The 24,292-nt window shown below is 44.2% G+C and overlaps 1 pseudogene across 1 annotated transcript; it reads left to right on the forward strand.

The window, feature by feature from the left end:
- The first annotated feature begins 6,349 nt into the window (after positions 1-6,349).
- On the forward strand, positions 6,350-23,703 carry LOC311144355 (endoplasmic reticulum aminopeptidase 2-like; annotated as a pseudogene). The gene is made up of 17 exons: positions 6,350-6,703; positions 6,808-6,977; positions 7,208-7,346; positions 15,374-15,507; positions 15,625-15,745; positions 19,868-20,022; positions 20,414-20,527; positions 20,655-20,771; positions 20,923-21,054; positions 21,145-21,213; positions 21,370-21,754; positions 21,858-22,014; positions 22,181-22,365; positions 22,610-22,768; positions 22,854-22,994; positions 23,283-23,364; positions 23,515-23,703. The product of its transcript is annotated as an endoplasmic reticulum aminopeptidase 2-like (transcript).
- Positions 23,704-24,292: the final 589 nt, after the last annotated feature.

Consider the following 24,292-nt stretch of genomic DNA (forward strand, 5'->3'; position numbering starts at 1 on the left):
CTTGAAAAAAAAAATGAAATGTGTGCAAGTGTTTTATTTAAATAACAATAAATGAAAAAGAGACCCATTGTATCTTTTTCAGATTTTTATTTTAAAAGAAATTGTAAACAACGACAAAAGGGAAATCATACTACAGACCAAATAATTTTGTTCTCAAACTTATTTACATTTTATTTACATATCTTATGTTATCTCACATTGTCTCTGGTCTTAGTGTTTCTAACTGACAGATAATTAGGTCAGAGTGGAAGCCAGTTGTCTCTGTATGTGTACATCTGTCTGAGTTGATCAGATACTACAGGTTTGTTCACACACACACACACACACACACACACACACACACACACACACACACACACACACACACACACACACACACACACACACAGCTACTGTAACTGTCACCCTAACATTCACAGGGACACCTGCAATCTTTCTGAGAAGCACGCCCAAACTCATAAACACACACATATGCAGCTACTCCAGGAGACATCCTCTGCAGACCCTAGCCATTACTGGACATAATCTCCTCTATGGTCATCATCATGGTAGAGATTAGAAGACATCCTCTCTCTGTGGACCATGGTCTCTCTCTCCTCTATAAAGATAGTATAGAAGTAATCCTCTTTTCATCTACTCCTGACCATCTGAAAAGAGGAAATACTACTATTACAGCCAACAGTTAATGTTACAGATCAGTGATGTCTGGAAATAAATAGTCAGGGGTTAGAGTTAGGGGTCAAGAGCAGATTTAGGGGTCAGGTAATCTCGGTTGAGTCATGGTGGACGCACTATGCTCCCAAGGGGTCAAAGAGAACTAAAATTTGGGGTTAGAGGTAAGGGTTGGGGGTCAGGGTTACGGTCTCACCACTTTATAACGGCACATGCTGTGATCAGAGCATTAAAGATGGTGGTCTTCAGGAGGAGAAGCCTCAAGGCCTGTAGAGTCACATGATCAGTCCACAAGCCACTGGCTGCAGAGAGAGAGGAACACAGCTGTAATAAATGTTTGTTTGTTACAAATGAATGTTGTAACTAAACTCACTACCTCAATGGCAGTTTAGTTATTGAGAATGCTTACGCTTACCTTGAAACACACTGTTGTGATGTTCATAGCAACTCTCTCCGTCTTCATCTGTAGAAAAAAGTTGTTCACCATCGCACTCTTTCAATAGAGCTACAGTATAGTATACCAAGTTATTTGAAAGCACGCACGCACGCAGACACACACACACACACACACACACACACACACACACATACACACACACACAAGCCCTACCTGTGAAGGTGGCATGGTGTGTCCTGATGACTCTGGCGTGGCGGCGGTGACTGACAAAGCAGCTGTATGACGGCCATTCGCTGGTCGCCACGGTTACTATGGCCACTGCGCTGCGGCCACTGTCCTGTTCCTCTCCGGCCACACTGTAGGGAGCACTGGCAGGACTCACTAGATGACCATGTCAGAGAGAACAGAGGTGTCAATTCACTAGACTGTCATACTGGAAAGGGCAAAAACAGCAAGATTTTCTAAAATGTAACATCTAGTCTAGTGTGTGTGTGTGAGTTTGTGTGCTGATGTGCCTACCATCCCCAGGTGACCTCCAGCTGACCTCCAGGTGACCCCTCCCCAGGTCAGTGATGACACACACCAGCAGTGTCCAGCCCACCCTCTCACCTGCCAGGTGCACTGGGGGGGCCAGGGAGGCCAACACATCACAATGTACTAGCACTGTGGTAGGGTGGAGGGGGGATGGGGAGGGGGGAGAGAGAGGGAGAATGAGAAGAGAAAACTACTGTAAGTCACTGTTGGTATGGGGCATGATAAAGAGAGTGCGAGTGAGCTGTAACACAGTCTCTAATGGTCTCAGGTTCAACCAGTCATTCTTTTAGTTTGTTACTCAATATATTTACATCATAATTGAAGCTATTGAGAACAAAAAACTGTAGTTGATTATGCATCTGTAGCCCTTTCCTGCAGTCAAATTACCTAGTGGCCTCGTGGGTGGAATATCATTCATATTTTTCAATACTTTTTAAATTCCGAAAATCCAGTGTTTCTATGTAAAACAGTTTAGTATATTTCTGTCTTCTGTGATGTATTTAAAGTGTAATATTGGGATGCAAACTCAAAATATAATACATTTCAACTCTATATCTGACATGGTACAGGTGGCTTCTTTTTCTAAGCCCATAACCATGTGTGTGAGTTGTATACTTATGTTTCAAAGTAGATTTGTTTAAGACGACCAAGAATCACTCTGTGTGACCCTGATTTAGCCCACTGCAGTAAAAGGTTAAAGAGTATTAGTTAGTTAGTTAGTTAGTCAGTCAGCTCTTTAGTTAGTTAGTTCGTTTTTACTCACCAGTCCAAAGGTAGACAATAGGGAGGCAGAGGAGAATCCTATGTCGTTGTTTCATGTCTGTGGTATGTCTATGTTGCTGATGAGCATCCTCCTCTATGGTGCCGTTATGCATGCATTTGAAAGTGTGTGAGAGAGTGCATGAGTTGTGAGAGTGTTTGAGTGAGTGAGTGTATTTTTTTGTTTGTCAGTATCATTCTGCAGGGTGGAGACATTTCACTGAGTTGGGTAGCAGTGCATTGTGGGGGATTATCAGCCCATAGTCATGTGACCTCACACCCGCCACGGAATCTCCCCACAGATTGAGAGGGAGAGTAAGAGAGAGACAGCGAGAGAAGGAGAGAGAACCCATTTCACCTCTGAGTCATTTTAACTGTATCAAGTAATGTGTCTTGATACAGTGTCTATAGTTCAGAGGTCCATAGGATCTTACTGTAGTGTAAAAACAGGGAGTTCTCTGGTTGTGTCCTCTACTGTGTGAGTAGGCCAATAGTCTACCAGTAGTAGATCAGTAGTAAACAGGTAACCACAGAGGACACCTGGAGCTCTGGGCTGTTAGCTCTGAGGTGAGAGGCTGATCGTATCAATCATCCCCAGAGTACACCTGCACGCACACACACACACACACACACACACATACACGCACGCAAATCTTATGCTCTACAGAAGCCTGGTGTTCTGGAACAAATTCCTACCAAAAGCATCACTTCTGGAACCCCATGGCACTGTCAGGAGGCTAGTTTGATGGATGATTGATACGATCAGCCTCTCACATCAGCCTCTCACCTCAGAGCTAACAGCCCAGAGCTCACTCCCTCCTCTCTACATTTTCTTCATCTGTTTCTGCTGCTAAGGCCACTTTCTACCACTCTAAATTCCAAGCATCCGCCTCTAACCCTAGGAAGCTCTTTGCCACATTCTTCTCCCTGCTGAATCCCCCCCCCCCCCCCCCCCCTCTTCCCTCTCTGTGGATGACTTCGTCAACCATTTTGAAAAGAAGGGTGACGACATCCGATCCTCGTTTGTTAAGTCAAATGACACTGATGGTCCTGCTCACACTGCCCTACCCTATGCTTTGACTTCTTTCTCCCCTCTCTCTCCAGATAAAATCTTGCGACTTGTGACGGCAGGCCGCCCAACAACCTGCCCGCTTGACCCTATCCCCTCCTCTCTTCTCCAGACCATCTCCGGTGACCTTCTCCCTTACCTCACCTCGCTGATCAACTCATCCTTGACCGCTGGCTATGTCCCTTCCGTCTTCAAGAGAGCGAGAGTTGCACCCCTTCTCAAAAAACCAACACTCGATCCCTCTGATGTCAACAACTACAGACCAGTATCCCTTCTTTCTTTTCTCTCCAAAACTATTGAGCGTGCCGTCTTTAGCCAACTCTCTTGCTATCTCTCTCAGAATGACCTTCTTGATCCAAACCAGTCAGGTTTCAAGACTGATCATTCAACTGAGACTGCTCTTCTCTGTGTCACAGAGGCTCTCCGCACTGCTAAAGCTAACTCTCTCTCCTCTGCTCTTGTCCTTCTAGACCTGTCTGCTGCCTTTGATACTGTGAACCATCAGATCCTCCTCTCCACCCTCTCCGAGCTGGGCATCTCCGGCGCGGCTCACTCTTGGATTGCGTCCTACCTGACCGGTCGCTCCTACCAAGTGGCGTGGCGAGAAGCTGTCTCCGCACCACGTGCTCTCACCACTGGTGTCCCCCAGGGCTCAGTTCTAGGCCCTCTCCTATTCTCGCTATACACCAAGTCACTTGGCTCTGTCATATCCTCACATGGCCTCTCCTATCATTGCTACGCTGATGACACACAACTAATCTTCTCCTTTCCCCCTTCTGATAACCAGGTGGCGAATCGCATCTCTGCATGTCTGGCAGACATATCAGTATGAATGACGGATCACCACCTCAAGCTGAACCTCGGCAAGACGGAGCTGCTCTTCCTCCCGGGGAAGGACTGCCCGTTCCATGATCTCGCCATCACGGTTGACAACTCCGTTGTGTCCTCCTCACAGAGTGCGAAGAGCCTTGGCGTGACCCTGGACAACACCCTGTCGTTCTCCGCTAACATCAAGGCGGTGACCCGATCCTGTAGGTTCATGCTCTACAACATTCGGAGAGTACAACCCTGCCTTACACAGGAAGCGGCACAGGTCCTAATCCAGGCACTTGTCATCTCCCGTCTGGATTACTGCAACTCGCTGTTGGCTGGGCTCCCTGCCTGTGCCATTAAACCCCTATAACTCATCCAGAATGCCGCAGCCCGTCTGGTGTTCAACCTTCCCAAGTTCTCTCACGTCACCCCGCTCCTCCGCACACTCCACTGGCTTCCAGTTGAAGCTCGCATCTGCTACAAGTCCATGGTGCTTGCCTACGGAGCTGTGAGGGGAACGGCACCTCCGTACCTTCAGGCTCTGATCAGTCCCTACACCCAAACGAGGGCACTGCGTTCATCCACCTCTGGCCTGCTGGCTCCCCTACCTCTGCGGAAGCATAGTTCCCGCTCAGCCTAGTCAAAACTGTTCGCTGCTCTGGCACCCCAATGGTGGAACAAGCTCCCTCACGACGCCAGGACAGCGGAGTCACTCACCACCTTCCGGAGACATTTGAAACCCCACCTCTTTAAGGAATACCTGGGATAGGATAAAGTAATCCTTCTACCCCCCCCCTTTACTCAAACATGGAATTAACCTCCATTCTAGACCTCCCCCCAACTCAGGAAACATGCTGGGGTGCTAGGGCAACATGATTACTGCTCTATGGTGATAGTGCTGAACTTACTAATGTTAAAACAAGTTATTTCGCTGTTTAGCAGGGCATGATTCTGTGTGTGGAGTGAGTGTGCACAGAGATGGGCAGTATTTCTGTTACATATATTTGAAATATGTATTTCAATTACTTTTAAGAATTTTGTAATTTGTATTATACTGGGCTGAACTACACTCCAATGTATTTTGTAACAAGATACTTTTGAGAGCTGTATTTTGTATTTTCAAAATACTTTTCTATACCATTTTGTGGTAACCTTTCACCCTACATTGGTATCAGAAGTCTGATGGCACTATGGTGTGATGAGAGCGTCTGCTAAATGAACTAACTATAAATGTACATATATGTAAAAATGAACAATTGCAAAGCATGCTGAGTATTATTCTAATGAGCTCTGCCCCAAAACAAAACCAATAATTAATACCTAGTGTGCTTTGCAGTTCATTTTGGTATGTTAATTTTCACATATACATTTACATTTTGGTCATTTAGCAGACACACTTATCCAGAGTGACTTACTATTTACAGTCAGTGCATTTAACTAAGGTAGATATTTTGATACATTGATCTTTAGGGTATTTTGTACTTGAATTTTGTAATTGTATTTTGTAATTTTTGCCCATCCCTGAGTGTGCATTTGTGTGTGTCTATCCCAGTTTTAACTCAGCAGCAGTATCAGATTACAATGAAAGCCCTGTCCTTCTCTATTGTAGCCTGCCTGGACAGCTATAGTGTAACTATTCAACCAGCTATCTCTTCCACTCACCATGTTATTTGTTGACATGTAATACACTGTGTATCATAGCATAGAATAGATAGCAACCTTTACCGACCCGACCGAAATGTCAGTTGTTCAGCTTCTTGGCTTTATAAAATCAGACAGAACTAATACAACTCATTAACACTTCACTGTGTGAGATCCTAGATGAGATCCGCTGTTGTTGTTTTTAAATAACAATAACATAGCTCCTTCTTCTCTCTTCAGGTTTCGAGAAAGATCTGCTGAACATTTCAAGCCAATTCTACTAGCCTGTTGCTGTAAGCTTAGACTACACTCCTCCTAAGGTCTAATGACTGACAGATATCCTCCCAAATGTTTATCTATCATTCTGAAAACAAACTGAATGCCAGCACAACACTTGCTGCTCTCAAGAGTGATCTTTAGTATCCTGATCTTTACAGTAGTCATCCAACAACTTTTCCACCATAATGTTCTGGGTCAGGTTCTTGGTTCTGGCCCTCCTGTCTCTGGCTGGTGTGACCCAGACCTCCTCTAGCCCGACCCAGGCCTCTGAGCCCCCTAACCCCACTGAGGAGCAGCCTCCCCTGAATACGGGAAGCCTCTCATTCCCTTGGAGCCGCCTCCGTCTTCCGGGGTACATTGTTCCGCTCCACTACCACCCCCTGCTCCACCCTAACCTCACCATTCTCAGGTACAGCGGTACCGTCAGGATAGAGTTCCAGGTTCAGAACAATACCAACTGGGTGGTGCTGCACAGCAAGGGGCTTCGTATCACTATGGCAACCGTGCTGGATTAGAACCTGGCTCACCTGTCAGACCAGGTAAGCTACTCCCTCAGCACTAAACTATCATGCCCAGTTTCTGCCTTCTCTGACATGTCCGTCTAATTACTACCGCGTGTGTTCCTGTTTGTGTGTGTCCTCAGGTTCTCCCTGTTCTCCACAACCCTACCCATGAGCAGGTTGCCATATTCTCACCCAGAGTGCTCAGCGGTGGGCAGAAGTACTTCCTGTTTCTGGAGTTTGGGGCGGATCTAGGAGAGGGCTTCTATGGCGTCTACAGAGGCACCTACAGAACCAGCACCGGAGAGACACGGTACGGAATGTGTGTGTTTGTGTGCATGTGTGTGTGTGTATGTGTGTGACGTATACTCTATGTATACGGGCTATGTGTAGGTTATGTAGGGGAGAAAGGCTGACACTCCTCATCCAAACGCAGAAACTACTGGTATGAGGAGAGACATCACATGAAACTCCTTGTATTTTCTCTCTCTCTCCCGCCATTCCACCATCCCCCCTATCTCTCCCCTACCTCTATCTCTCCAGGACCCTGGCCTCCACTCATTTTGAGCCCACCAGTGCTCGGATGGCGTTTCCCTGTTTTGATGAGCCTAGCTTCAAGGCTAACTACTCTATCAGTATCAAGAGGAGCCCAGCACACACCGCCCTGTCCAACATGCCTGTAGTGAGTAAACGCACACACCATGGTGGAGATGTGAGACAACATGGTGGCAGGTAGATCATATTATGTGAGTGTACAGTGCCTTCAGAAAATATTCACACCCCTTGACTTTTCCAACATTTAGTTGTGTTACAGCCTGAATTTAAATTGATTAAATGGAGATTTTCCCCTGGCCTACACACAATACCCCATAATGTCAAAGTGGAATTACGTTTTTTTTTTTTTCAAAATTATCACAAATGTATTAAAAATGAAAAGCTGAAATGTCTTCAGTCAATAAGTATTCAACCCCTTTTTTAAGGCAAGCCTAAATAAGTTCAGGTGTAAAAATGTGCTTAACAAGTCATATAATAATTTGCATGGACTCTGTGTTCAATAATACTGTTTAATATGATTTTCTAATGGCTACTTCATCTATAATTATCTGTAAGGTCCCTCAGTCGAGCAGTGAATTTCAAACACAGATTCAACCACAAAGACCAGGAAGGTTTTCCAATGCCTCGCGAAGAAGGGCACCTATTTATATATGAGTAAAAAAAAAGCAGACATTGAATATCCATTTGAGCATGGTGAAGTTAGTCATTACACTTTGGATGGTGTATCAATACACACAGTCACTACAAAGATACAGGTGTCCTTCCTAACTCAGTTCCCGGAGAGGAAGGAAACAACTCAGGGATTTCACCATGAGGCCAATGGTGACTTTAAAACAGTTAAAGAGTTTAATGGCTGTGATATAAGAAACACTGAGGATGGATCAACAACATTGTAGTTACTCCACAATACTAACCTAATTGACAGAGTGAAAAGAAGGAAGTCTGTACAGAATAGAAGTAGAAGGATGACTGTTATACTATTCCAGGTATTCCTTAAAGAGGTAGGGTTTCAAGTGTCTCCGGAAGGTGGTCAGTGACTCCGCTGTCCTGGCGTCGTGGGGGAGCTTGTTCCACCATTTGGGTGCCAGAGCAGCAAATAGCTTTGACTGGGCTGATCGGGAACTGTGCTTCCGTAGAGGTAGGGGGGCTAGCAGGCCAGAGGTGGATGAACGTAGTGCCCTCGTTTGGGTGTAGGGTCTGATCAGAGCCTGAAAGTAAGGAGGTGCCGTTCCCATCACAGCTCCGTAGGCAAGCACCATGGACTTGTAGCAGATGCGAGCTTCAACTGGAAGCCAAGCCAGTGGAGTGTGCAGAGGAGCGGGGTGACATGAGAGAACTTGGGAAGGTTGAACACCAGACGGGCTGCAGCGTTCTGGATAAGTTGTAGGGGTTTAAAGGCACAGGCAGGGAGCCCAGCCAACAGCAAGTTGCAGTAATCCAGACGGGAGATGACAAGTGCCTGGAATAGAACCTGTGCCACTTTCTGTGTAAGGTAGGGTCGTACTCTGCGAATGTTGTAGAGCATGAACCTGCAGGATCGGGTCACAGCTTTGATGTTAGTGGAGAACGACAGGGTGTTGTCCAGGGTCACACCAAGGTTCTTTGCACTCTGGGAGGAGGACACAATGGAGTTGTCAACCGTGATGTCGAGATCATGGAGTGGGCAGTCCTTCCCCGGGAGGAAGAGCTGCTCCGTCTTGCCGAGGTTCAGCTTGAGGTGGTGATCCGACACCCACACTGATATGTCTGCCAGATATACAGAGATGAGATTCGCCACCTGGTTATCAGAAGGGGGAAAGGAGAAAATTAATTGTGTGTCGTCTGCGTAGCAATGATAGGAGAGACCATGTGAGGATATGACAGAGCCAAGTGACTTGGTGTATAGAGAGAACAGGAGAGGGCCTAGAACTGAGCCCTGGGGGACACCAGTGGTGAGAGCACGTGGTGCGGAGACAGATTCTCGCCACACCACCTGGTAGGAGCGACTTGTCAGGTAGGACGCAATCCAAGAGTGAGCAGCGCCGGAGATGCCCAACTCGGAGAGGGTGGAGAGGAGGATCTGATGGTTCACAGTATCAGAGGCAGCAGATAGGTCTAGAAGGATAAGAGCAGAGGAAAGAGAGTTAGCTTTAGCAGTGCGGAGAGCCTCCGTGACACAGAGAAGAGCAGTCTCAGTTGAATGACCAGTCTTGAAAGCTGACTGGTTTGGACCAAGAAGGTCATTCTGAGAGAGATATCAGGAGAGTTGGCTGGAGACGGCTCAAGAGTTTTGGAGAGAAAAGAAAGAAGGGATACTGGTCTGTAGTTGTTGACATCGGCGGGATCGAGTGTAGGTTTTTTGAGGAGGGGTGCAACTCTTGCTCTCTTGAAGACGGAAGGGACATAGTCAGCGGTCAAGGATGAGTGAGGTGAGGTAAGGGAGAAGGTCTCCGGAAATGGTCTGGAGAAGAGAAGCGGGGATAGGGTCAAGCAGGCAGGTTGTTGGGCGACCGGCTATCACAAGTCGCAAGATATCATCTGGAGAGAGAGGGGAGAAAGAAGTCAAAGCATAGGGTAGGGCAGTGTGAGCAGGACCAGCGGTGTCATTTGACTTAATAAATGAGGATCGGATGTTGTCAACCTTCTTTCAAAATGGTTGACGAAGTCATCCACAGAGAGGGAGGAGGGAGGGGGAGGAGGAGGAGGATTCAGCAGGGAGGAGAAGGTGGCAAAGAGCTTCCTAGGGTTAGAGGCAGAGGCTTGAAATTTAGAGTGGTAGAAAGTGGTTTTAGCAGCAGAAACAGAGGAAGAAAATGTAGAGAGGAGGGAGTGAAAAGATGACAGGTCCGCAGGGAGTCTAGATTTCCTCCATTTCCGCTCGGCTGCCCGGAGCCCTGTTCTGTGAGCTCGCAATGACTTGTCAAGCCACGGAGCAGGAGGGGAGGACCGAGCCGGCCGGGAGGATATTTTACATTTCAGTCATTTAGCAGACGCTCTTATCCAGAGCGACTTACAGTTATTGAGTGCATACATTATTTTTATTTATTTATTATACTGGCCCCCGTGGGAATCGAACCCACAACCCTGGCGTTGCAAGCACCATGCTCTACCAACTGCGCTACACTGGACATAGAGAGTCAAAAGATGCAGAAAGGGAGGAGAGGAGGGTTGAGGATGCAGAATCAGGAGACCGGAGGGAGAAGGATTTAGCAGAGGGAAGAGATGATAGGATGGAAGAGGAGAGAGTAGCGGGAGAAAGAGAGCGAAGGTTGCGATGGCACATTACCATCTGAGTAGGGGCAGAGTGAGTAGTGTTGAAGGAGAGCGAGAGAGAAAAGGATACAAAGTAGTGGTCGGAGACTTGGAGGGGAGTTGCAGTGAGATTAGTAGAAGAACAGCATCTAGTAAAGATGAGGTCAAGCGTATTGCCTGCCTTGTGAGTAGGGAGGGACGGTGAGAGGGTGAGGTCAAAAGAGGAAAGGAGTGGAAAGAAGGAGGCAGAGAGAAATGAGTCAAAGGCAGACGTAGGGAGGTTAAAGTCACCCAGAACTGTGAGGGGTGAGCCATCCTCAGGAAAGGAACTTATCAAGGCGTCAAGCTCATTGATGAACTCTCAACTCTCCAAGGGAACCTGGAGGGCGATAAATGACAAGGATGTTAAGCTTGAATGGGCTAGTGACTGTGACAGCATGGAATTCAAATGAGGAGATAGACAGATGGGTCAGGGGAAAAAGAGAGAATGTCCACTTGGGAGAGATGAGGATTCCTGTGCCACCACCCCGCTGACCAGATGCTCTCGGGGTATGCGAGAACACATGGCCAGACGAGGAGAGAGCAGTAGGAGTAGCAGTGTTTTCAGTGGTAATCCATGTTTCCGTCAGCGCCAAGAAGTCGAGGGACTGGAGGGTAGCATAGGCTGAGATGAACTCTGCCTTGTTGGCCGCAGAACTGCAGTTCCAGAGGCTGCCGGAGACCTGGAAGTCCACGTGGGTCGTGCGTGCAGGGACCACCAGATTAGAGTGGCAGCAGCCACGCGTTGTGAAGCGTTTGTATGGCCTGTGCAGAGAGGAGAGAACAGGGATAGACAGACACATAGTTGACAGGCTACAGAAAAGGCTACAATAATGCAAAAGAGATTGGAATAAAATTAACTAAACATCTGGGGAAGCGAGAGAGCGGGGCCTCCCTCACTTACCTTTCACTGAAACACTCAAATATAACTCTCCCAACTTCCACTTTAGAAATCAGCTTGAAAGTCAATGGCAAGACTTGAAAATGGTTGTCTAGCAATGATCAACAACCAATTTGACAGAGCTTGAAGAAATTAGAAAAGAATAATAGGCAAATGTTGTACAATACAGGTGTGGAAAGATCTTAGAGACTTACCCAGAAAGACAGCTGTAATCACTGCCAAATGTGATTCTAACATGTATTGACTCAGCGGTGTGAATACTTTCAGTGGCTTGCGAAAGTATTAACCCCACTTGGCATTTTTCCTATTTTGTTGCCTTACAACCTGGAATTAAAATTGATTTTTGGGGGGGTTTGTATCATTTGATTGACACAACATGCCTACCACTTTGAAGATACAAAATATTTTTTACTGTGAAACAAACAAGAAATAAGACTAAAAAACTGAAACCTTGAGCGTGCATAACTATTCACCCCCCCAAAGTCAATACATTGTAGAGCCACCTTTTGCAGCAATTACAGCTGCAAGTCGCTTGGGGTATGTCTCAATAAGCTTGGCACATCTAGCCACTGGGATTTTTGCCCATTCTTCAAGGCAAAACTGCTCCAGCTCCTTCAAGTTGGATGGGTTCCACTGGTGTACAATCTTTAAGTCATACCACAGATTCTCAATTGGATTGAGGTCTGGGCTTTGACTAGGCCATTTCAAGACATTTAAATGTTTCCCCTTAAACCACTCAAGTGTTGCTTTAGCAGTATGCTTAGGGTCATTGTCCTGCTGGAAGGTGAACCTCTGTCCCAGTCTCAAATCTCTGGAAGACAGAAACAGGTTTCCCTCAAGAATTTCCCTGTATTTAGCGCCATCCATCATTCCTTAAATTCTGACCCTGCCGATGAAAAACATCCCCACAGCATGATGCTGCCACCACCATGCTTCACTGTGGGGATGGTGTTCTCTGGGTGATGAGAGGTGTTGGGTTTGCGCCAGACGTAGCGTTTTCCTTGATGGGCAAAAAGCTCAATTTTAGTCTCATCTGACCAGAGTACCTTCTTCCATATGTTTGGGGAGTTTCCCACATGGCTTTTGGCGAATACCAAACCTGTTTGCTTATTTTTTTCTGTAAGCAATGGCTTTTTTCTGGCCACTCTTCCGTAAAGTCCAGCTCTGTGGAGTGTACGGCTTAAAGTGGTCCTATGGATAGATACTACAATCTCCGCTGTGGAGCTTTGCAGCTACTTCAGGGTTATCTTTGGTCTCTTTGTTGCCTCTCTGATTAATGCCCTCCTTGCCAGGTCGGTGAGTTTTGGTGAGCGGCCCTCTCTTGGCAGGTTTGTTGTGGTCCCATACTCTTTCCATTTTTTAAATAATGGATTCAATGGTGCTCTGTGGGATGTTCAAAGTTTCAGATATTTTTTTATAACCCAACCCTGATCTGTACTCAGTGGCGGCTCCTGAAAAAATTCTCAGGAGGGGCAATTTTTCTGATGATTTAGGTGACCTACACACATTTTTAAAAAGATATGTCCAGCAACAACATGAAGACAGGGGCAGCATATAAATCAATACCAGAAGCATTTATTGACTGATCTCAAAAGTGTTGGCTTACAAAAGCAAAATAAGTTATCACAGTAAAAATAATCAAGGGTGTTCTTTCACATTCCTCAACACTGCATAAACAATATGTATGGCTTTGTAAAAATGAACAACCATATTCTGGCCAATTGTATAGATTTGTAAATATGTACAACCATATTCTGGCCAATTGTATAGATTTGTAAAAATGAACATGAACAGATTTTTTATTTTTTTGAATGGCAGTACCTTTCAAACATGTCTGCTTGCAGTAAGGTAGCACTCACAAGGTGGCCAGAGAAAGATAACCTTTCTTTGGTGTGATCCAGGATGGTGTTGCAGACCTCTTCAGACAGCCTCTGCTTCTCCTCTTCTCTCAAAGCTGTTCTGGGTCTTTTGGCTCCTGTTGCTTCTTGCAGCTGCTGTTGAGAGGAGTCCCTGAAGGCAAACAGACCAATGTGTTTGTTGGCTTTGTACAGTATTGTTGTCTATGTGATGCACAGGTATATGCAATGTATCCATGTATAGTACAAATACTTCAGTTCCACTTAAAATGGGCAGGGATGCATAAAGTCTTTAGTGTTTAAGTTAGCCTTTGTGTCTCACATAGCCTGGATGTTCAGCACAGTATACAGTGGTGCTCATAAGCTTATGATCCCATGCTAAAGTTGACTAAAAAGAGGAATAAAAAAGAAAAGAAAATTGGTGTCCTTAAAGGTTGGATTTTCAAACTTTTTTAATTAAGTCATTAAGATCAATTTCCAAAAGATGATTTTTTTATTTTTTTATTCCTCTTTTTAGTCAGCTTTAGAATGTGTTCATACACTTATGAGCACCACTGTACAGTACACATAGTATATAAAATAAGATAGATTACACCACTGGCCATATATAATGACAATAATGTAATTTCAAACACAAATGCAGTCTCCTTTCATGCATACATTTTCAAATAAAGCTCTGCTTTGAGAAAGATCGAATGATATTGTTTAATCTTTATCTTACCTTATGGCCTGCACACTGCTTGCGAAGCTGTCGAGGGCACGTTTGATAAAGACAGCATCGATGTCCTTATTCTGTAGCTTCTGGTACGGTAGGCTGGTCAAATGAACCCAATGAACCCGTCCGGATGGCTTCAAAACATTCTATGAGGTCGTCTCGATTCTCGTAGACAGTGTTCACGACTCTGCTGTTGCTAACCTCATCGTTGTGGCGGCGGACAGCTAGCCTGTATCCCTCATCCAGTTGAGTGGCAATATTCACTCTCACCAAAGCAGACAATCTCAAACAGCTATCAATGTGGGTCTTTGACAGCTCATTTTTCTTAATCTTTTCTGAAAGATGGTGCATGTCGGTTACACCAGTCGCTGTCCAAGCGTTGCTGTCTGCCGTTCATGGTTACGTTACGTTACGTATGACGAAAGCGCGTAAGTGCAAGCCCTCAGACACCCATAGAGAATGTATTGAAAGCTCAGAAATTTGAAAAAAAAATATTTTACATTAGAGGCTATGAGAGACTTCTGGGCGATTTTCAACCTGACTGAAATCGCCCCAAAACGGGCGGGGACATTTGAAGCACGACTTTAGCCTGATTGGACATTTAGTGGCTGGCAGATCAGACGTGAACACTGAACTACTGTTGCCATGATATAATTGATTAGAAAAAAAATCCCTTCCTTTTCCCGTTTGGCAGTGCGTCGCCCATATCGCCCTATTGAACACACCGCCCATGTGACTGTACTTCTCCACAACTTTGTCCCTGACCTGTTTGGAGAGCTCCTTGGTCTTAATGGTGCCGCTTGCTTGGTGGTGCCCCTTGCTTAGTGGTGTTGTAGACTCTGGGGCCTTTCAGAACAGGTGTATATATACTGAGATCATGTGACAGTTTGCACACAGGTGGACTTTATTCAACTAATTATGTGACTTCTGAAGGTAATTGGTTGCACCAGGTCTTATTTAGGGCTTCAAAGCAAAGGGGGTGAATACATGTGCACGCACCACTTTTCCGTTATTAATTTTTTTGAATTTTTTAAAACAAGTTATTTTGTTCATTTCACTTCACCAATTTCGACTATTTTGTGTATGTCCATTACATGAAATCCAAATAAAAATCAATTTAATTACAGGTTGTAATGCAACAAAATAGGAAAAACGCCAAGGGGATGAATAATTTTACAAGGCACTGTATGTAAATTAGATATTTCTGTATTTCATTTTCAATAAATTACTAAATATATCTAAAAACATGTTTCCACTTTATGGGGTATTGTGTGTAGACGGGTGAGAAAAAAATCGAATGAATCCATTTTTAATTCAGCCTGTAACACAACATTTTTTTGAATAAGTTAAGGTGTATGAATACTTTCTGAAGGCAGTGTGTGTGTGTGCATGTGTGTGTGTTTTCCCTCTAGGAGCAGACAGTGGTCCTGGATGATGGACTAATGGAGGACCGTTTTGCTGTGAGTGTGAGGATGAGCTCCTATCTGGTGGCCTTCATCGTTTGTGACTTCAGATCTGTCAGGCAACAACTGCCTCAGGGGTCAAGGTAGGTCTGACTGGGGGCAGGGATGTGTATACGGGTATGTGTACATGTATGTATGTGCAATGTGTGTGTGTGTGTGTATGTGTGTGATTTCAGAACATCACTGTAATAATGTTTCAGGTTTCTGTCTATGCTGCTCCTGAGAAATGGCAGCAGACTCATTATGCTCTGAAGGCTGCAGTCAAACTACTGGAGTTCTACGAGAAATACTTCAACATCAACTACCCACTACCTAAACAAGGTAACTAAATATATAAATATCAACTACCCACTATCCAAACAAGGTAACTAAATACAGTGCCCTCCACAATTATTGGCACCCCTGTTTAAGATGTGGTCGAGGACTTCCAAAAATTCTCCTTTTTTTTTTAACAATATAGAACCCAAATGCAAAAAAAGAGAAAAATCCAACCTTTTATTTAAGTACATTACTTTGGTGTAAAAAAAAAAAATCACACATTTAGAAAAAAAAAAAACTTAAAATCATGTGTCCCACAATTATTGGCACCCCTGATGTTAATACTTTGTACAACCCCCTTTAGCCAACAAGACAGCACTTAATCTCCTCCTATAACATTTCACAAGATTGGAGAACACAGAGAGAGGGATCTTTGACCATTCTTCTTTGCACAATCTTTCTAGATCATACAGTGTCCTGGGTCCTCTCTTATGCACTCTCCTCTTTAGCTCGCCCCACAGGTTTTCGATTGGGTTGAGGTCTGGGGACTGAGATGGCCATGGGAGGACCTTGAGTTTGTGACTGCTGAACCATTTTTGTGTAGATTTTGCCACATGTTTTGGATCATTATCCTGCTGAAAGACCCAATGACGACCCATCTTCAGCTTTCTGGCAGAGGCCATCAGGTTTTTATTTAAAATGTCCTGGTAGTTCAAATCGTTCATAATGCCATGCACCCTAACAAGGTTCCCAGGGCCTTTGGAAGAGAAACAGGCCCACAGCATCACAGATCCTCCACCATACTTCACGGTGGGCATGAGGTGCTTTTCGGCATACTCATCTTTTGTTTTACGCCAGACCCACTTAGAGTGTTTGTTGCCAAAAAGCTCAATCTTAGTCTCATCTGACCAAAGCACACGATCCCAGTTGAAGTCCCAGTGCCGCTTAGCAAACTCAAGACGTTTACGTTTGTGAGTGTTAGTGAGAAAAGGCTTTTTCCTTGCATGCCTCCCAAACAGCTTGTTGGCATGTAGAGAGCGTCTGATGGTTGTTTTGGAGACTTTGTGACCCCAAGATGCCACTCTTTGATGCAATTCTGTGACAGTGAGCTTAGGATTTTTTTTACTTCTCTTACCATCCTCCTCACTGTGCGTTGTGGCAAGATAAACTTGGGACCTCTTCCAGCCTTGTTTGTCACTGTTCCAGTTGTTTTAAACTTCTTAATGATTCCTCTGACTGTAGATACGGGCAAGTTAAGGCGAGTGGCTATTTTCTTGTAGCCATTGCCTGACTTATGAAGGTCGACACAAATCTGCCTTACTTGAATGGTGTGTTCTCTTGTCTTTGCCATGTTGACAAATGGGTAAGAGAATTAGGCCTCTGTGTCACGTCATATTTATACCCCAGGGAAACAGGAAGTCATGAATTACTAATTAAAAGTTCCTAGATACCCTGACCAACTTTAGCAACTACAGAAAAATATATTTAAAAAAAAATCAATTAAAATTTTCTGCGGAATTGTTAGGGGTGCCAATAATTGTGGGACACATGATTTTCGGACACATGAATTTTTTTTTTTGTAAATGTGTGATTTTTTTTGTTTTACCACCAAAGTAATGTACTTAAATAAAAGGTTGGATTTTTCTCTTTTTTTGCATTTGGGTTCTATGTTGTTTTAAAAAAAAAATGAGCATTTTTGGAAGTCCTCGACCACATCTTAAACAGGGGTGCCAATAATAGTGGAGGGCACTGTACATCAATATCAACAACCCACTATCTAAACAAGGTAACTAAATACTTCAATATCAACTACCCACTACCTAAACAAGGCAACTATACTGAACAAAAATATAAACGCAACATGTAAAGTGTTGGTCCCATGTTTCATGAGCTGAAATAAAAGATCCTAGAACTTTTCCATATGCACAAAAAGGCGTATTTCTCTCAAATTTTGTGCACAAATTTGTTTACATCCCTGTTACTGAGCCTTTCTCCTTTGCCAAGATAATCCACCCACCTGACAGGTGTGGCATATCAAGAAGCTGATTAAACAGCATGATCATTACACAGGTACACCTTGTGCTGGGGACAGTAAAAGGCCACTTTAAAATGTGCAGTTTTGTCACACAACACAATGCCACAGATGTCTCAAGTTTGAGGGAGCATGCAATTGGCATGCTTACTGCAGGAATGTCCACCAGAGCTGTTGCCAGAGAATTTAATGTTCATTTATCTACCATATAGTGCCTCCAACGTCGTTTTAGAGAATTTGTCAGTACGTCCAACCGGTCCAACAATTTACATGTTGCGTTTATATTTGTATTCTGTGTAAATACTTCAATATCAACTACCTAAAAAAGGTAACTTAATACTTAAATATCAACTACCCACTACCTAAACAAAGTAACTAAATACCAGTGAAAGTACTACTTAAGTTGTTTTTTGGGGTATCTGTACTTTACCCAAACTTTTACTTTTACTTCACTACATTCCTAAAGAAAATGATGTACTTTTTACACCATACATTTTCCCTGACACCCAAAAGTACTACATTTTGAATGCTTAGCAGGATAGGAAAATTGTCTAATTCACACACTTATCAAGAGAACACCCCTGGTCATCCCTACTGCCTCTGATCTGGCGGACTCACTAAACACATGCTTCGTTTGTAAATTATGTCTGAGTGATGGAGTGTGCCCCTGGCTATCCGTAAATAAAAAAAACAGGAAAATGATGCCGTCTGGTTTGGTTTATATAAGGAATTTGAAATGATTTATACTTTTACTTTTACTTTTGATACTTAAGTATATTTTAGCAATTACATTTACTTTTGATACTTAAGTATATTTAAAACCAAATACTTTTAGACTTTTACTCAAGTAGTATTTTACTGGGAGACTTTCACTTTTACTTGAGTATGACAATTGGGTAATTTTTCACCACTGCTAAATACATCAACATCAACGTTGATGATAAAGCATAATGCATAATGAACATTTTGGTAGGGGTTGATACATCTTTCGTAATCAAGTCTGACATTTTAAAGTGGAAATTACAAACTTCAGAAGCCTTTTTTAAACCTGAAATACTACAAGTTATCCTGCAACAGGGTGATCAAATTAAGATCCTACATCTGTATCTATTATTTTGAATACTAGACAGTGAATACAAGTATTTAATATATTGTATAGATCAATAAAAACAAAGAAGTATAATGTGTGTTTCTCCGTTTTATGTCATTGGTGTTATCGCATTGAAAATCACTGATTATAAAGATATCAAATTCCACATTTCAAGTTTTATTAGTCGTATGTAAGGCAAACACATGGTATACACCGTCCAACGAAGTGCTTACTTGCAGGTTCCTTCTCTACAATGCAACAATAAGAAATAATAAAGGATAAGAATATGAACATAAAGTTAAATGGCTCAGTAGAATATAATAAACATTTTAGCATCAGTATAATACAGGAAGGCAGTATTTAGCAATCATAATATGAGTATGGTAGCAGTTGTGATGTGTAGCATGAATGTATGTGTGTGTGTGTGGATGAGTGTATATCTGTATGAGTGTATGCATGAGTGAGTACGTGAATGAGTGCAGATATACAATGACCTTGAGCATTCTCTCCAGCGGCAAACTTTTATCAGGGGAGGGATCTACAGTATATTTTAAAAATGTATTAGCTAATCACACCCTTTTAGTATTTCATCAATTTGAGGATTCATCCCTCTGATAATTTGGTGTGTCTAAATGTAAAATGTCACTTTGTGTTAGTCAATTTAAATGAAGTGGAAATAACATTGTGAGCAAAATGATTAATCACTTCACTTTAGTAAATGGCTTTTAAAAGATTGATGACCTTAGATTTTAGCATTCAAGGCCTGCATTTCAGAAAATCCTAATTTATCTAAAACGTCTCATTGGTGTTACCATCATTGGGGTTACTACTCCTACTGGTGTCACAATGTTATCATAATGGTAAAAAATATTTAAAGTCATTAAGCTACCATTTTGGTTGTTTTAGAATGGGAAGATGTACCCAAATACATTTAAATAAATACAAATCTAGAAAAAAAGAAGTAAAATTGCCATGCCCAAAGGCCACCGTAATTCAAGAATAACCCAGTTGTTTAAACAAGCAAGGCAATCATTCTAAAGTTACTGCCTGCCTCCCCCTCCAGACCTGGTGGCTATCCCAGACTTTCAGTCGGGAGCAATGGAAGACTGGGGTCTGATCACCTTCAGAGAGACCAGCCTGCTCTACGACCCTGCCACCTCCTCAGCCTCCGATAGGCTCTGGGTTACCATGGTGATCGCCCATGAGCTCGCCCACCAGGTAAGAGTCAGACAGGTTGTTGTGCAGTTCACGGTGTAGAACAGGAAGTAGCCAGTCATGGCAAGGAGTTAGATTTTATGTGATATGACTACAATGACATGAAGAGGGATTAACAGTGATGCTATGAACCTCTGGATTCTTCAGGAAGTTTATCTGCACTGGAACTCCTCTCTTCTCTTGACATCTCTCATTGTCTGTCCTCTCCTGTCTGTCTGTCTGTCTGTCTGTCTGTCTGTCTGTCTGTCTGTCTGTCTGTCTGTCTGTCTGTCTGTCTGTCTGTCTGTCTGTCTGTCTGTCTGTCTGTCTGTCTGTCTGTCTGTCTGTCTGTCTGTCTGTCTGTCTGTCTGTCTGTCTGTCTGTCTGTCTGTCAGTCAGTCAGTCAGTCAGTCAGTGGTTTGGGAACCTGGTGACCATGGAGTGGTGGAATGACATCTGGCTGAACGAGGGCTTTGCCAGATACATGGAGTACATCTCAGTGGACGCCACATACCCCGAACTCAGAGTGGTATGATCCTGTTACTCACTTGTTGTACACATCACTAGCCCGAGTTCACAGTATGAATGTTTCACCTGATCTAGACATGTCCCTGAGTGAAATTCCTGTTGAAACTGTGCCTTTTTTAATCTCTTAGGAGGACTATCTTCTGGACACCTGCTTCGTTGCGATCTAAACTCCTCTCGCCCCATCTTCAGTGGCTGAAAGCCCCACACAGATTAAAGAGATGTTCGACACAGTATCCTATAATAAGGTAGGCAAACACGCATATACACAAGCACACTTTTTCCATTACATAGATTTCATCAACCCTGTCTTTACTTCAATTGAGGGAGTTAGGATGCATGTCTAAAGTATTGGATCAGGCCCCCAGTGTTGATGTACTTTGTTGTTTGTTCCACCAGGGGGCATATGTCCTGCACATGCTAAGACACTACCTGACTGACCAAGTGTTCCAGAGTGGAATCATGCGTTACCTTCGCAGGTACAGCTACAGCAACGCTTGCAACCAGGAACTGTGGGACAGCCTGGCCAACGTGCGTAGATCGATCAAATGATACATAATTTTTTGATCCCAATAGGTTGCTTTAGTGTGTAAATGTGAACTGCTGTGTTGTTTTTCTCAGATGTGTTCAGAAGAGGAGTTCACCTCTGGAGAACACTGCTACAGCAGCAGCCAGGCAGCTAAGAACGCAGTAAACACACCTCTCTTTACATAACAGTACATTACATTACAATACCAACAGTCCGACCATTACAAACATGTACTCTGTAAACGTCTCACCACTGAATTAACTGTGTGATGTTTACCTGTGGGTGTGGTTTTGATGTGTGTGTGTGTTGTGTGTCAGTACCTGTACGCTGGGGAGCACCTGGACCTGACGACCATGATGAACACCTGGACGTTGCAGACAGGTGTGCCCTTGGTAACGGTTGCTAGACAGTGGTCTCGTCTGGTGCTGAAACAGGAGAGGTTCCTGAGGACCACACATCCCTCTGATCCAGCATGGCCTAGCTTGCAGCAGGGGTAAACACACACACACACACACACACACACACACACACTCACTCTGATGTTCATGTGTTGAAGGTGAATGTGGACATGGCTGGTTATTACCTGGTCCACTATGATGGTTCAGGCTGGGACGACTTGATACAACTACTGAAGAACAACCACACAGCTCTCAGCTTCATGGACAGAACACACCTCATACACAACGCCTTCCAACTCACCACGTAAGAGACCTATCTGTGTGTGTGTGTGTCCATGTGATTATGTGAATAGACAACACAAACACTCTTTTGTTTCTGACGTCATCCCTCTATAATATTTCTATAGGGCAGGTCGGCTGTCACTCGATAAAGCCTTGGACCTTATTGGCTACCTGCGATCAGAGAGTCACACCGTGCCCCTCCTCCAAGGATTGGCCTACCTGGAAGCCTTCTACAGGATGGTGGAGAGGATGGACATACCTGACGTCACACAAAACCTCAGGGTAGGGCACATACACAAACACATAAAACATGAAATAATTCTAAAACATTCTGTTACATAAAGTTTGAGTTAGGTATGTGTGTGTGTGGTCTGATGTCCTCTCTGTGTGTGGTCTGATGTCCTCTCTGTGTGTGGTCTGATGTCCTCTCTGTGTGTGTTTTCTGCAGACATACATCCTGTGGTATTTCCGTGGTGTGATTGACCGTCAGATGTGGAGCGACAAGGGCTCTGTGTCTGAGAGGCGGCAGAGTTCGGAGCTCCTCTCCCTGGCCTGCCATCTAGGAGACCTCCCCTGTCTGGAGCAGGCCCAGCGCAGCTTCACACACTGGCTGGACTCCAACAGCACACTCAGGTCTTTCTGTCTGTCTGTCTGTCTGTCTGTCTGTCTGTCTGTCTGTCTGTCTGTCTGTCTGTCTGTCTGTCTGTCTGTCTGTCTGTCTGTCTGTCTGTCTGTCTGTCAGCTATTTGAGAGAGTAATTACATCCCATGGACAGCAACATACAGTACCTTGTTCAATCCTTGACCCAATCAAAGGTGCAAACTTTGCCTGACTGCAGAAGTAAACCATGTCCTGTCTGTGCCTCTCCCTCCAACAGCCTGCCTGCAGTGACAGAGACAGTGTATTCAGTAGGGGCCCAGGAGGACAGTGGCTGGGCGTCGCTCCTCCACATATACACTCTCTCCCTCTCAGAGACACACAAACACAAGATCCTCTCTGCCCTGGCCAGCAGCAGAGACACAAACAAACTACACAAGTATGTATAGTCTTCTATACTCTGTCAATTCAATTCAATATATGACATTACATTAAATTTGTGTGTGTGTGTGTTTCTACCCCAGGTTGTTGGAGCTGGGTCTAGAGGGGAAGGTGATCCGTACCCAGGACCTGGCCTCCCTCCTCGTCATGGTAGCCAGGAACCCCAGGGGACATCATCTGGCCTGGACCTACGTCCAGAAATACTGGAGCACCTTGGTGGACAAGTAGGTGGTAGAGAGGGAGGGGGAGAGGCAGGGGGAGTGAGAGGGGGAGGGGGAGAGGAGGGGGAGAGGGAGAAGGAGAGGGTTGGGAGAGAGGGGGAGGAAGAGAGATGCACAGGGAGAGGGAGAGAGAAACTAACACTCAGGAGGAGAAATAGGTGGCGTCTATCCCTGTGCTAGAGAACTGATAGACAGACAATGGTAAAAAAAGTATGTAGTAGTAGGCCAGCAGTCCCATAGCCTGTGGGCTTTAGCCAACCTGTGATGTTTCCTCTGATTTCCACCCTGCAGGTTCCAGTTGGGATCGTTCTCTATTAGAAACATTATCATCGGCACCACAGGCCAGTTCTCCTCCACAGAGGAACTCACTGAGGTGAGATTACTGATCTGTTAGTGGCAATATAATTTTCAACAACTACACCCTGAACCTAGAAATGTAATGTGTCAGTAGCAATGTATGAGCGAGGGTGTGTGTGTGTCCCAAAGCCCACGGCCATGCTTACCAGGTGTGTGTGTTCCCTAGGTGCGTGTATTCTTTGAGTCGATCCATGAGCAGGCGTCTCAGCTGAGAGTCACTCAGGTTGCCATTGACAACATCCAGAAGAACATCCTCTGGATAGAAAGAAACCTGGGAACTCTGAGGAGCTGGCTGAACCAACGGATAGACTCAAGAGAGAAAGGGGGAGGGAGGGAGAGAGGGGTGGGGAGATAGGGAGACAGAGAGACAGCAATAGAAAATGAGCTTGCAGTTTTTGAAAGCTTGATTAGAGCTTTGATTTTTAATGATGAATATTTGTGGGATACTTGAGTGTATATAGTTTGGTCATGTTTTTCAGTTTACATCAGGATTTGTAAATGTTTTTGTTGAATTTGATTAAGATGTTTGATAATAAAATGTTGTGAAAGTATTATTTGAAGAGCAGTAAGTAGGCCAGGATCATGTGGAATTACACAGAGCAAATTAAATAAAAACAGAAAACGCATTTTTAGGTGTGAATGTAGGAGTGGTCTGAAAATGCTAAAACATCACAGTAAGTGAGACAGAAATAAGCTTGGCCACTGTTTGGCCTCACACACTACAACCTCATAGCCACTAGGTGGAGCAGACCGCAGATTATTTAGTGTGAAACAGAGATGTGTGTAAACATGTTGCAATGTACACATACAGATCTGCGATCTTAATTTGATCACTGTTATCAGCAGAACATTTTCCTGTGCAGCAGGAAATGCAAATTGTAGTGTAGTCAAGGTTTTAAAAGGCTTCTAAAGTTTGCAATTTCCACTTTAAAATGTCAGACTCG

The sequence above is a fragment of the Coregonus lavaretus genome (assembly GCF_964263955.1).
Source record: "Coregonus lavaretus genome assembly, chromosome: 17".
NCBI lineage: Eukaryota > Metazoa > Chordata > Actinopteri > Salmoniformes > Salmonidae > Coregonus > Coregonus lavaretus.